Here is a 12,556-nt window from a genome sequence, read left to right on the forward strand (position 1 = left end):
GGGCGGTGGGAGCCGGGGCCGCTCCCCGGGGTGGCCGGAGAGGCGGCGTGTTCTCGGCGGGTGCCGAGGACACCACTCGTGACCGGCCGCCAACTGGATTTAACTCCGTTCACCACAACTCTCTGGGCCCGGCCATCCAGGCAGTTTTTTACCCAGCAAAGCGTGTGCCCATCCAAGCCACGAGCAGCCAGTTTTGCCAGGAGAATGCTGTGGGAAACGGTGTCAAAGGCCTTACTAAAGTCAAGGTAGACAACATCCACAGCCTTTCCCTCATCCAATAAGCAGGTCACCCTGTCGTAGAAGGAGATCAGGTTTGTCAGGCAGGACCTGACTTTCATAAATCCATGCTGACTGGGCCTGATGCCCTGGTTGTCCATTATATGACATTTAATGGCACTCGACATGACCTGCTCCATGACCTGCCCTGGCACCGAGGTCAGACTGACAGGTCTATAGTTTCCTGGATCATCCTTTCTGCCTCTCTTGTAGATGGGTGTCACATTTGCCACCCTCCAGTCCAATGGGAGCTCCCCAGTTAGCCATGACTTCAGGCAAATCATGGACAGCGGTTTGGCGAGCACATCTGCCAACTCTTTGAGCACCCTTGTGTGTAACCCATCTGGTCCCATAGACTTGTGTGCATCCAAGTGGTGCAGCAGGTCTCTGACCACCTCCTCTTCAACTGTGCTGACCTCAGTCTGCTTCCCCTCCCCATCTCCCAGCGCATGAGGCTGGGTGTCCAGGGAACAGCCAGTTACACTGCTAGAGACTGAGGCAAAGTAGGCGTTGAGCACCTCAGCCCCTCATCCTTATGTTTCATGTTTCCTCATGTTTCTCTCTGCATCCCATAAAGGAGGGAGATTTTTCCCTAATCCTCCTTTTGCTGTTAATGAATTTATAGAAACATTTTTTATCCTTAACAGCTGTAGACAAGTTGAGCTCTAGCTGTGCCTTGGCTCTCCTAATGTTCTCCCTGCATAACTTCACTACATCTTTATCGTATTCATGAGAGACCTGCCCCCTCTTCCAAAGGCAATAGATTCTCCTTTTGTTCTTGAGATCCAGCCAAAGGTCCCTGTTTAGCCAGGCGAATCTCCTTCCCCACCTGCTTGTTTTTCAGCACATGGGAACAGCCTGCTCCTGTGCCTTTAAGACTTTGCTCTTGAAGTATGTCCAGCCTTCCTGGACTCCCATATCCTTCAAGGCAGTCTCCCAAGGGATTTCATTAATCAGTCTTTTGGACAGGTGAAAGTTAGATAAATATTAAAAAAATATGAGAACTAGTGCCACCAGAAAAGCATGTAAAGTATTAGTAATTGGAGATTCCTTACTGAAAGGCACCAAAGCACCCATTTTCCATCCAGACAATTTCTACAGGGAAGTTTTCTGCCTTCCAGGAGCTCTCATTTGTGATATCAACTGAGAGGCTGCTGAGCCTGGTATCCCCTACAGATCATCATCCACTCCTACTATTCCACATAGAGGATAATGATACTGCAACAAGGCAACCTAGAACTATCAAAATAAACTGTATGTCCCTGTAAGCAATGTTAAAAGGATCTGAAGCACAGGTGGTGTTCCTTAGCCTCCCAGTCAGAGGAAGGGGTTTAGGAAGTAGGAGACAAATTGAACAGGAGATGGATGCCTGGATGTGTGGCTGGTGCTGTGCTCAAGGTTTTGGCTTCTGTGATTATGGATCTATCTTTGAGAAGACGGGTCTGTTGGGAGCTGATGAGATTCACCTAACCAAGTGGGGCAAGGAAGGTCTTTGCCAACAAGCTGGCCAGACTTACATGGAGAGCTTTAAAATAGATTTAGTGGGGAAAGGGGATGGAGTTTTGAGCAACAGAGAAGTGACAGGGGCTGCTGATGTATCAGGACCAACAGGGAAACACCTTTGAAATGCCTCACAGAATTAGGACATGTTCCTCTCAAAAGGCTTAGTAACCCAGCTGATACACGCAGCATGAGTAACAAACTAGGTATAAGCATATGTATAGATGTGTGTGTGCTTCTGTGTGTGTATCACTTTTTCCTGGTTGTTTCTAAGAGGTGATTGTGCTCCTTTTGTATGAGTGGACAGAGGCAGTAGCATTTTTGGCTGTTGTTCTCAACGTGAATAATAATGTGTTGCCTAAAAGAACAATCTGATCAGACAGACACAAATGCTTCCTCATTTCAGATAGGAACCCAGCTGGGGCTGTCTTCTGCAATCTACAGCAACATCTGCGGTAAGAAACTTGGTGGCTTTCCCTTTGCCCCTGATAGACCACTCTAGAAATAAGCCTTATGGGAGAGAGTCCAACAGTCCTTCTGCATTTCAAGCATGTGAACAAACTTGCTGGGGTGATTTGTTTTCAAGCTCTCAATCTCTACCCTCTATACAGTACCGTCTCCTTGAGTGGTATTGAGCTGAGGTTTTTTTAAACTGATCTGCAAAACTGAGCCAGTTACTTGTATTTCTTGAGTGTTGCAGGGAAAACCTGTTCAGTCCATAAGGCTTAAAGCAAATTGGAATCCAAACACTGTATTGATCTATCAACAACATGAAATGAAGCAGCAGTCAGTGAAGTATTGCATTCAGGATCAATAGTAATAATGCAACAGATAAACCCCTAGACACTTACTAATATTAATAAACACAGCAACTTTCTAAACACCCTCTGTAACAAACTCAGATTTCTTAAGGACTACAATCCTTTGCACAACAATTGCCTTTCCTATGTAAAGACCTGATGAGAACTGACCTGTACCACTAAGAGACCTTTCTCATTCCTCAGGTTCAAGGAAGGTAAATTCCATCTGAGATGAAGGTAGACAAAGACTGAGCAGTTCATTAGGGGCATGGAGGGCTACAGAAGGAGATGACTAGAAGGAGCAACACAAAGGCTGAGAGGGCTGCTGTCACTTTCAAGAAGGATATCAAGGGTGAAGGCCACAGGAGGAAAAGAGCTACTGAAGTGCAAGGAAGAAGATGGTCAACAACACAAAACAATTCAGGACTTCATTCCAAGAGGATGACCTCACCATAAGCAGGGTAGTAGCAAATGCTAAGGAATGGTGAGGAAATCCTGCATGCTTTCTACATCTTTTCAGAGTTCATGCAGAGGGAAGCAAAAGCCTGTATTTCACCTCTGGCATCCCCACAACCACATGAATGTGTAGTGTATAAATGCCCTTCTTTACATAGCCTGGACATCCAAATTACTTCACAGGGACGCCCAGCAGCTGTGCCCAGTGCACGGCCACCAAGGGCAGGGACACCCTGGGCCCCCCCGGGCACAGAGACAGCCTCAGGGCCAGAACCACCCAGAAGCAGAAAGGGCTGCACATGGCAGACCTGTCACCCCCATGTCACAGTGCCACCACCCGGCAACACAGCAGTCGCAGTGCCCTGGGAAGTATAAAAGGCAGCATCGTCCATGTCCTGCTGCCAGAGCTGGCCTGGGGACAGCCCGAAGATATCCGAGAGGAAGTCCTCAGGGAGCCAGTGGAATTATTTGGAGGGGCTGAGGGAGGAAGGCAGGAGGCTGGATGAGGCTGCTGGAGAGGAGAAGAACCAGGAAGAGCTGGAGGTGCCCGAGGCTGTCAGGCCTTTTCATCTGGACAGCAGTGGCAAGACCAAGGGAATGCCTTCTTGAGGAGCACTGAAGAGCTCACCACCCTCATCCTCTGCAGAGCCAGGGGAGGCAGCTGTAAGAAATGGGATGCAGAGCTGTTGCCGGGGGTCCCAGTGCTTTGTAGCACCCAGTGGTGCCCTGCCAGGTATGGGAAGGATTCTTGCCCCCAAGGTCGATCAGGCCAGGGCCTTTTGCCACTCTTGGAAGCCCCTGAGGTGGCTCCAGGTTGAGGGAGAACAGGGCTTGGGCATCTCCTGGGATGCGTGACCAGCCTGCAGGAGGAGGAGGCAGGTCTTGCTCACATGCTCAGGGAGTAGCCGATCGCCAGTGCTGGGGTCAGGAAGGAATTTTCCCCTGGGGCAGATTGGCACTGGTCCCCAGGGGTTTTTTGCCTTCCTCTGCAGCATTGAGCGTGACCACTTGTCGGGGCTCCTCTGGTCCATTTTGGCAGGGTTACTCATGCCTCTCATGCCTTGCAGCTGGGGGGAGGAAGGCTTTTTTCCCCCAAGCTGGGCTAGCAAGCATCCCTGGGTTTTTTTTGCCTTCTCTGCATCTTTGAGCATGGCCCCTTGTCAGGGTCCCTTTGGGCCATTTTGGCCAGGTGCCTGCTGCTCCTGCTCCACAAAGGTGGCCCTTGTGCTCCACATCTGAGGGGAGGAAACTCTCTACTCCGAGTGTGGGCCCCAACGGTGGTCCCCAGGAGTTGCTGTTTGTCCTCTGTAGCCTTGAGCACAGCCCCTTGTCAGTGCTCCTCTGGGCCCTTTTGTCTTGGTTCTTGCCTGTGGCTCTTGCACCTCAAAGGTGCCGCTCGTGCCCTGGCTCTCTCAGGCTCTCTCGCCCATCACCAGTTTGTAGCAGGAGTGAGCTCTGCTCTTCCCTTGGCTCCATTCCCCTAGGAGTGTGCAAAACATCCCGTGCTTGGAAGGGCTCCAGGCTTGCTGCACCATCCGGAGCTGCCACTTTCCAGCTCTCCCTGCCTGCAATACAAGAGCAGGGCAGGTGTGAAAGCCCTCTTCATGCGTCACTGGCCAAGAAGCACAGTGGCAGAGAAAATTTTGGAAGGCAAAAAGTGTGTCTTTGATCTGTGTCATACTCTGGAAAATACCTTGCAGTACCACACCTCCTCTTCTTCTTTGTGTGTGGTTGGTATTGACTCTCATTCTTCAAGTTCTCACTGCTCAGGAAATAGAGACGGCTTGGCCTGTATTCCTGCTGCTGCTTTCTGTGGCTCTGTGGCTTTCTTTTGCCAGACTTCAAGGGATGTTTTTTTGAGCTAAACTAAAGAATTGCATCTGCCTGCTCCTGGCTGCATGTGTGCATTGTGGCAGTGCTTGTGAGCATCAGCTCTTAAAAATATTCAGAAAAATAACATAACTTGTCATAAAATAAAATCCTATTTCTTAATTAATTTGTGTCTGTGAAAGTGTCTTTAGAGCAGTTTTTTTTTTTTTTCAGTGGTTTGGTATTTTGTGATGATGTATATAGGAGCAGCTGTTCACAGATGAAACATTTCTATTGAAGCATATTGATGTGGCCCCATCACAGCATGACTGCATGAAGTTGTTTTCGTATTTATGTCCAGTTCATCTGACTGAGCTTTTGAAGGTGTATGCAGTGGCTATAGTGAGGCTTGGCCACTTCCTCTATGGGGATGTCATGCTCTGGGATAATTCAATTAGGTTCATGATGCCTGATTCCTGGATATCAGCACTGAATGAGCTCAAAGCTTAGCTGCTTAACATGGGCAAACAAGAAAATAACTTTGAGTATTTTCTGACATTTTTTTTGTCTAAATATTTTCACTCCTACAGTGTTTTGAATAACAAAATACTAAGCTTTTTTTTAAAAAAATATTTGCACAGTAGAGGGAGCTGAAAGTTTAAAAATATATTCATTGTATTATTGCCTGTAAAGATGAGAAATGTGGGTGGAATAATGCATGAGGTTTTAGCATTTTGGTTCAGGAAGATGATGGACATTTATTGCAAGCTATTAAGTGAAATGAGTCACAGGATTTGGAGTCAGACCATTAACATGGTCTTACCTGGGAGCACTACCTTGTAGAATGTAAGACAGCAGAGTAAAGACAACATGCTGCTCAACTGTATGCTTTGCAGCTGGTTTTGTTAAACTACATCTTACCTTGATCTGTTTATGTTCAGAAATACTCATTTAATGGAACAATTTAAGTGAGATATGTATAAGATAAATTTTTCAGTTACTTTTTGATGCTATCAGACTGAAATTATTTTTCCAGATTTTAAAAGTTCTTTTCTTCATCTATGTATTTTAGTATTTGTTGTCAAATTGGTTTCAGTCAAGCCAGAGATTGGTGCTGCCAGTATAAAGGCACATATACTTGCCCTTGAGCCTATTTCTGTGAAAATGTTACAGGTTAACCTGTCATTCTTCCACCTCCATAAGATTAAACTATTTATGCTAAGCCCATTTTGGTAAAACCAGGCAAGGAGAAGGCTGCATGTCTAGCTGGTCTGGTAGATCTGGAAGAAATGTAAACTGGTGTTCGTTCTTGCCTTCCCAGAGCTACAGCCACCACATGCTTTAATTAAAAGTCCCTTGATCGCTGGTTATTTCCAACACACGTGGGAATGATCAGGAAACCGTCCAGAGAACAAAATGCCCAATTTTTTTCACTGTCCTTTGGTGGTATTAGAAAAACGACCTACCTGGCAGCAGCTCTACCTGATTCTGCCATTTTGGAGGCATCCCTGAGCAGGGGCAGAGGAGCATGGGGCAGCATCTCTGCTCTGCTGAGGGCAGAACTTCTTTCAAGAAATTTTGCTGGGGCTCAGCTGCTTTATCAATTGCAGAGAGGGGCTGTCTTAATCTGCCACCTTTTTGGGTATGTCTGCTGCATGGCCTCCCCTGAGTGGGAGCAGCAGAGATAGAACAGATGGCAGAGGAGGTGAGGAGACCTCATCATGCAGCTTGGGCACATCATGATACCATATCTGACCAAAGCCACAGTCACCTCCGTGGGTGTGAGTCCTTGTGGCTCTTACAGACTCTTACAGCCTTGCTTTCCTTTGTAGCTTGCCTTTGGGGATTAGAGAGGTCTAGGGGTCATGTAAGCATATGAAGGTTTTGGCAAAAGGCGGAGGAGGGGAGGGCTCTGAAGCGTCTTCTAAATGAATAAAAGAAATTTTTAAAAAATTTAGATAGTAGGATTTTCCTAATGTGATGAGCTGGTGGGAGTGCATGAACTGATGGCAAAAGTGGTTGTTGTGAATTGAATTAATAGCAGATGTGATAGAATGAGAGCTCCAGCTGCATGGACAGTCACATCTCTGGCAGGGGGAGAGGAAGGCATAAAAAATATATCAGTGCTTTGATTTGTGAGCTTAAAATTGTGAGCAGCGTTTAAGAAACAGAAATTGCCACATTTACATCTGTGCTGTTGTTACATGTATTATTAAAGAGATGGTTTTATAATCTATTCTTTAGTCACCCTGAATCTTTTGTTCTGCTGTTTCTTTGCAGGTGACTGCAAGAGTGACAGTTTAGGCTGCTACCACAAGGTGTCTCTCACTGGTAGAGTTTGGCATCCTATCCGTTATGACCCATATAATCTCCAGGCCAATAATTACTTTCTCTTATTTGGTCAAGATAATTCCTTTCAAAGGATTTCTTTGATTAAGCAAATCCATTAATATGATCTCTAGATAATGCTTCTTTGCTTGAGTCTTTCTGTTACTGCTCAGACAGCACATTTTTCTATAGTTCATTAAAGAAGATCAGTATCTTTTGAAGTTTAATGGAAAAACTTGTATCTATTAATTAATATTTGCTAGGTTCGAGAACAAGTTAATCTAGAAAAGTAAATCTATATGTTTTCATTGCAGGAAACATCTGTGTCCATTGCTTACACAGACTGATTTAATCCATGGAAGTGTTCACCAGAGAAACAGTTTCATGATCAGGCTGTCTGAGCCCATCTCACAAACTGTCACAATGCTACGCAAATGCTGATCTCATATTTAACAAAACAGACAAATGAAAGAAATGTTATTCAGGAAACTATGATCTTTTTGATCTTCTTATTAATTTCTTCCAGGAAAGGAAGAAATATTACAAGAAATCTGTTAAAGGAAATGTGTTCCTTTAAGAGATGGAATTACTGTCTCAACCCATGAACAGAGCTTTCCTCACAAACTGAATCGCAGGCATTTATTTTATTTAGAATTAGAATGGCAATGTTCTGAAGAGCAGACAAAAATTAAACAGGTTATTCTGATAGAAGAACAAGTTAAAAATATTTGGAGGTAATGCTGTCTTTTAAAAGCAGTACCCTAATTTATGGTGTGCACAGGTATATAGTTTTGGTTAAATGTTTATGCTTCCCCCCCTCCCCCCAACACACACTTTAAGCACTTTTGGGAAAGTATATTTTTGGTTTGGGTTATTCTGTTTGGAGTTGTTTTTGAAACTCCCATTTGTTTGAAGCTCTGATGGATGATTGCGGCAAACAACCCTTGCAACATCAGTGCAAAAAGCTGACCTTTCCTGTGTTCAACACAATTTGACTTTACTGTGAACTTTAAATTTTGTCTTTTGAGCTGGGGGAAATTTTATATTTTCTGAGACCTCTCACTTTCCCTAGTGCAGCACTCTACTTTTTACACTGGCCTTTGCTTCAAGTATTCCTGTTACCCTCGCCAACATCAGGAAGTAAATTCCACCTGAAATAATTGAGCTGCACTAATTAATCAACCGGCTGATATAGTAGATGGAGACGATGAGTGTGCATACGTGCTGGTGTACAGCACCTGCTGTGCCTGTCATCCACTTACTCAGATCCTTCCTCTGATTTAGAAATCTCAGGAGACAATGGTAAAGATAGCTCACCTTTGGAATATTTTACATCTCTACCAACAAAATAGCTGCCTGTCTCAGTTAATCTAAGTTATTTAAAGTATTTGTGCTCATCTATATTAGTTATTCACTTCCTTTCCATGGAGCAATTTAGTGTCTGGTAAATTTAACTTGTTATGGGGACTATTGCTATCTTGTTCTATTGTTTCTGATCTTTTCTAAGTTGAAAACAAAAAGGAGTGATGGTGAGAAGAGATCCTGTGTAAGATTTCACTGATACTTCCATGAGATGCAGAGCATTGTACTACTAGAGTTAAAAAGAGTGTGAAATTTTTACAGCAAATCAATTAAATACAAAGGGCTAGATACTTTTAAAGGTGACTTTATGAAGAATAAAACCTTTCATAAACAGTGAACATTTGAAAAGAGAATCTTCTATATTTTACACTTTTAATTGAGGATAGATATTATTTCATGTCAACCCATAAACATTTTATGTTTAATAGCTGGAATTTCCTTAAAATGTAAGCTAATTCTCAGTGAATCAGAGATTGAACACACCCATCTCAGCAGCATACGCTGCTGTTCAATGTAGGCTGAAGACAGCGAGTGCTACTAAGATAAATTTTCAACTCACTGTTCTCACTCATGTCCTGCTCTTATTTTTGTGCTGCTCTAGATGATTGAGACGCGTAATTTTTTCGAATGAGAGTTACGGTCACCTGGCACAGTGAGCTACTCTCTGTTGTTTGGGGTCAGCAGAATCTGAGTAGATGCCATCTTTTCTGTAAGTGCAATAAACTCAATTAAACCTTTAGCTGGTACACTCATAAATGCCAACATTTAGTTTCATTGCTATGTGGGGGAAATAATTGGTTTCCTTTACTGAAGTAATTTGGAGGAAATCCCAAGGTTTATGAAAGTATGTGCTCAAAGGGTGAAAAAACCCTGGTGAATGGATACATTTGAGATCCCCTGGAAAGATCTATGATAGTGATGGAAAACACAAGTAATGATGTGTATGACACATCACCATTCTTTCTTTCCCTCCCCTTTTTCAGTGGCATTAATGATCAGTGATGTGCGTTAAGCACACTGTCAACAAATTTTCTCCAAATTACCCATTAGGAAGTAAAAGTATTTACTGCACATCGTTTCTCAGTCAGGGGATAGGGAGGTAGTACTAGCAAAGTGAATGCATGACATTGGGAAAGCTCTCTGGGTCTTATCATCAAGTAGTAGAAGCTGGAGCTCTGCACCATTGCACTGCAAGGGAAATAGCCCAAGTAAAACACTGGGAGGCAATCTTTGTCCCTAGGTTCACATTTTATGCAATTTGTAGCAAATGCTGTGAGATGGGTCTGTGGAAAGAGGTGTAAGTGATCTGGGCATGAACTGGCATTGCCTTGGGGCTGTAAAGATGACAAGATTAAAATAGGATGATTTATTATGGTAGAAGTCTTTGTGAATATAGTAGTGGGTTGAACTCAGCCTTAATGAAAACATATTTTATTATTTTCTATTTTACCTTAGAAGGAGCACTACAGTAGGAATTAGGACTGGAAAATTAGAAATGTTATGTATTGCACTCATTTTGTGCCTCCAAATAACTTTTCATTTACTAAGGCAATATTTTCCATTTTATATAGTGCTGCATTTTTCCATGGAATAGAAATTTATGGAATTTCCCATCTAAGAAGTGGCATAGGATCTGTCCTGATCAGCCCTAAAGCCAGTTTTTCATGCACCTAAGAAAGACAATTAGTCTGTTTCCATGCTGAGGAGATGCTGAATGGTTGATAATTGCACTGATCAGAGCTCGCATGTGGAGTCAGAAATCCTGGGCTCAGACTGAACTCAAATAGGCTTTGCTGCTTCAGTTGCAGTTAGGTTTATGTGTCTGCTTCACCAATCTCTGCAGAGTCAGTCAAATTTCAAAGGTTATAAAATGATCCTTGAATATTCCTTCATGGAATATGGCTCCAAGAGTATTGGTGACTCAGTCCTGTAAGATTTCAGACTTCAGCTCTGTAAGATTTTGTATGAAGAGAAATTGTAACAAAGGTATTATTTCTAAAAAGAAAAAAATACAGGTGTGTGTTTCCACGTCTCTTCTTGTACTTTTTTTTCTCTGATCTTCCAAGCTGAATTATTTCTCAGAGACACAGCCATGTATGGACACAGTCTACACATTCCCTTGCTGGCATTTCCCCGACTGCTCAGCCAGCCTGTCATGAAAAAATACATAGATTTTCTGAGTAAAAATTCAGGGCCTCTAGAACATAACTGACAGTGAAGTGTTTAAAAACCCATAAATTAATTTTGGCTTTATTTAGTCTAGAAGGAATAGAGCATTGTGCACATTTTGCTAATGTTTATATTAAAAAGGAAGGCATGATTTGTTTCCCATGCCTGAGCCAAATTACAAAAACTCTGTTACGCTGAAGCTTGTGTCTGGTGTGGAAAAAGAATAGCCGTGTGCAACAGGAAGAGATCATGATGTGTATGACACAGAGTCACCAGGAGCCTTGGGATGCTCCTTTTGATAAGAGAAAAACAGCTGGGAATCAGCAAGACATCGCAGCTCTTAGAGATTTGCTCTCAGGTCCTTTGATGAGAGCCTTTTGTATCTCTGGCTGTGACACAAGGGGCGGCGTCTTGGTGGAGGACCCTTGACTGGGGAGCTTCCCTCCAGCAGAGAGAGGGGAGGCGGCACTTGCCATTCCACAGTAAAATCTGTCTGCTTTCCCTTGATCTCCGTTGTGACACTTGTGGAACCGTTTTTATTAGTCGTATGTATTGGTGTTGATGGTACAGGATACTCAAGTAGACTGCAATTTTTTTTGCATCAAGGCAATTTACCGTACTAGAAACTAGCCTGGGAACAAAATAATTGAATGTTCTGGTTCCTTCAAACAAAGCCCACATGCTGTGCTAGTGGGAAGACTGTCATGCTATAGCTAGGTACGTAAAATAAAATGGTCTTTAGAGGTGCTGAATACTCACACCTGGGCACCTCTGAAATAGAGTGCAGTTTGAAACATGTACACACTGCTCAGATCCTTTGCTCTGAACAAGGGAACCCTGCTGAAATCACAAAGCGCATTCACACACAGCTTTAAAAAAAGCTTAAGAAAAAGTTTTAGCTGGCAAAATACTTGTGTGCTTCCCTAATCCATGTCTGCTCTTATGTAAAAAAAAATTAAGATCTTTACATACAAAAATGTCCTTTCTCCCCCCCCTCCTTCGGTTCAGGTAATATAGGCATAAAGAGTTTCAGTTCATCAAATATGTCTGACTTAAAAGCAATTTGTATTTTATGTGCAGTCAGTATACCACAGTGTGGCCTTTGAGTCACAGGAAGAAACCATTTTTTAAACTGTTTTTCTGGCATGTTTGTACATTTCCTATATTGATGGTGTAAAAAGACAGGAGAAAAAAAAAAAAGTGTGGAATTATGTAAGCAGAATATAAAGGAGGAAATTATTTTAATGACCTGACGATGCCTTTTAGTTTTTTTGATATCTGGAGCAGGAAAGGCATGCTCCTATGAGTGCTGAATGGGAAAGATGACCTACTTTAGTTTAAAAACACAGATGAACTGAACCTACTTTTTCAAACCTTACTCCAGCAAGCAATCCCACTAAAACGTAGTCTTAAAATCTTATTGTATTTTTTATACAAAATTGCTGTATTAGAAAAAGAAGAAAACTTTCTATCCAACACTGGGCAAGGTCTCTCCATGCAGGCAAACGGCTGCTCTCTCTGGGCCAATACGTGAAGTGACAAGGAAGGGCAATGTTGCTTTCCATAGTGCAATGTCTTCAGCTTTCTAGTATTTTACTATTTTTTATTTTTATCTTTTAGTTTCTGCTGGATCAGTGTAACCTCTGGAGCAGGAGAATTTTATTACCTTGCTTTGCACCACTCTGAACACTCGTGATACATCTGTCCAGGATGGCTTGACTCCTTCCATCTCTTCTCATTTCAGACTCCTTGGGAACTTTCCATATGGAAACAACTACCTACCTACTTGTCTATTGATATATATATATATATATATATGTATATATATATATATATATTTTTTTTTTTTTTTTTTT

General features: G+C 42.9%; 1 long non-coding RNA gene across 1 annotated transcript; it reads left to right on the top strand.

Annotated features, from left to right (window-relative positions):
- Positions 1-7,879: 7,879 nt before the first annotated feature.
- On the top strand, positions 7,880-10,335 carry LOC113477397. The gene is made up of 3 exons (XR_003397891.1): positions 7,880-7,903; positions 9,133-9,240; positions 10,103-10,335. It is a non-coding gene; the product is annotated as an uncharacterized LOC113477397 (long non-coding RNA).
- The last annotated feature ends 2,221 nt before the right edge of the window (positions 10,336-12,556 follow it).

Source organism: Athene cunicularia (genome assembly GCF_003259725.1).
Source record: "Athene cunicularia isolate RWA chromosome 2 unlocalized genomic scaffold, athCun1 chr2_part1, whole genome shotgun sequence".
NCBI lineage: Eukaryota > Metazoa > Chordata > Aves > Strigiformes > Strigidae > Athene > Athene cunicularia.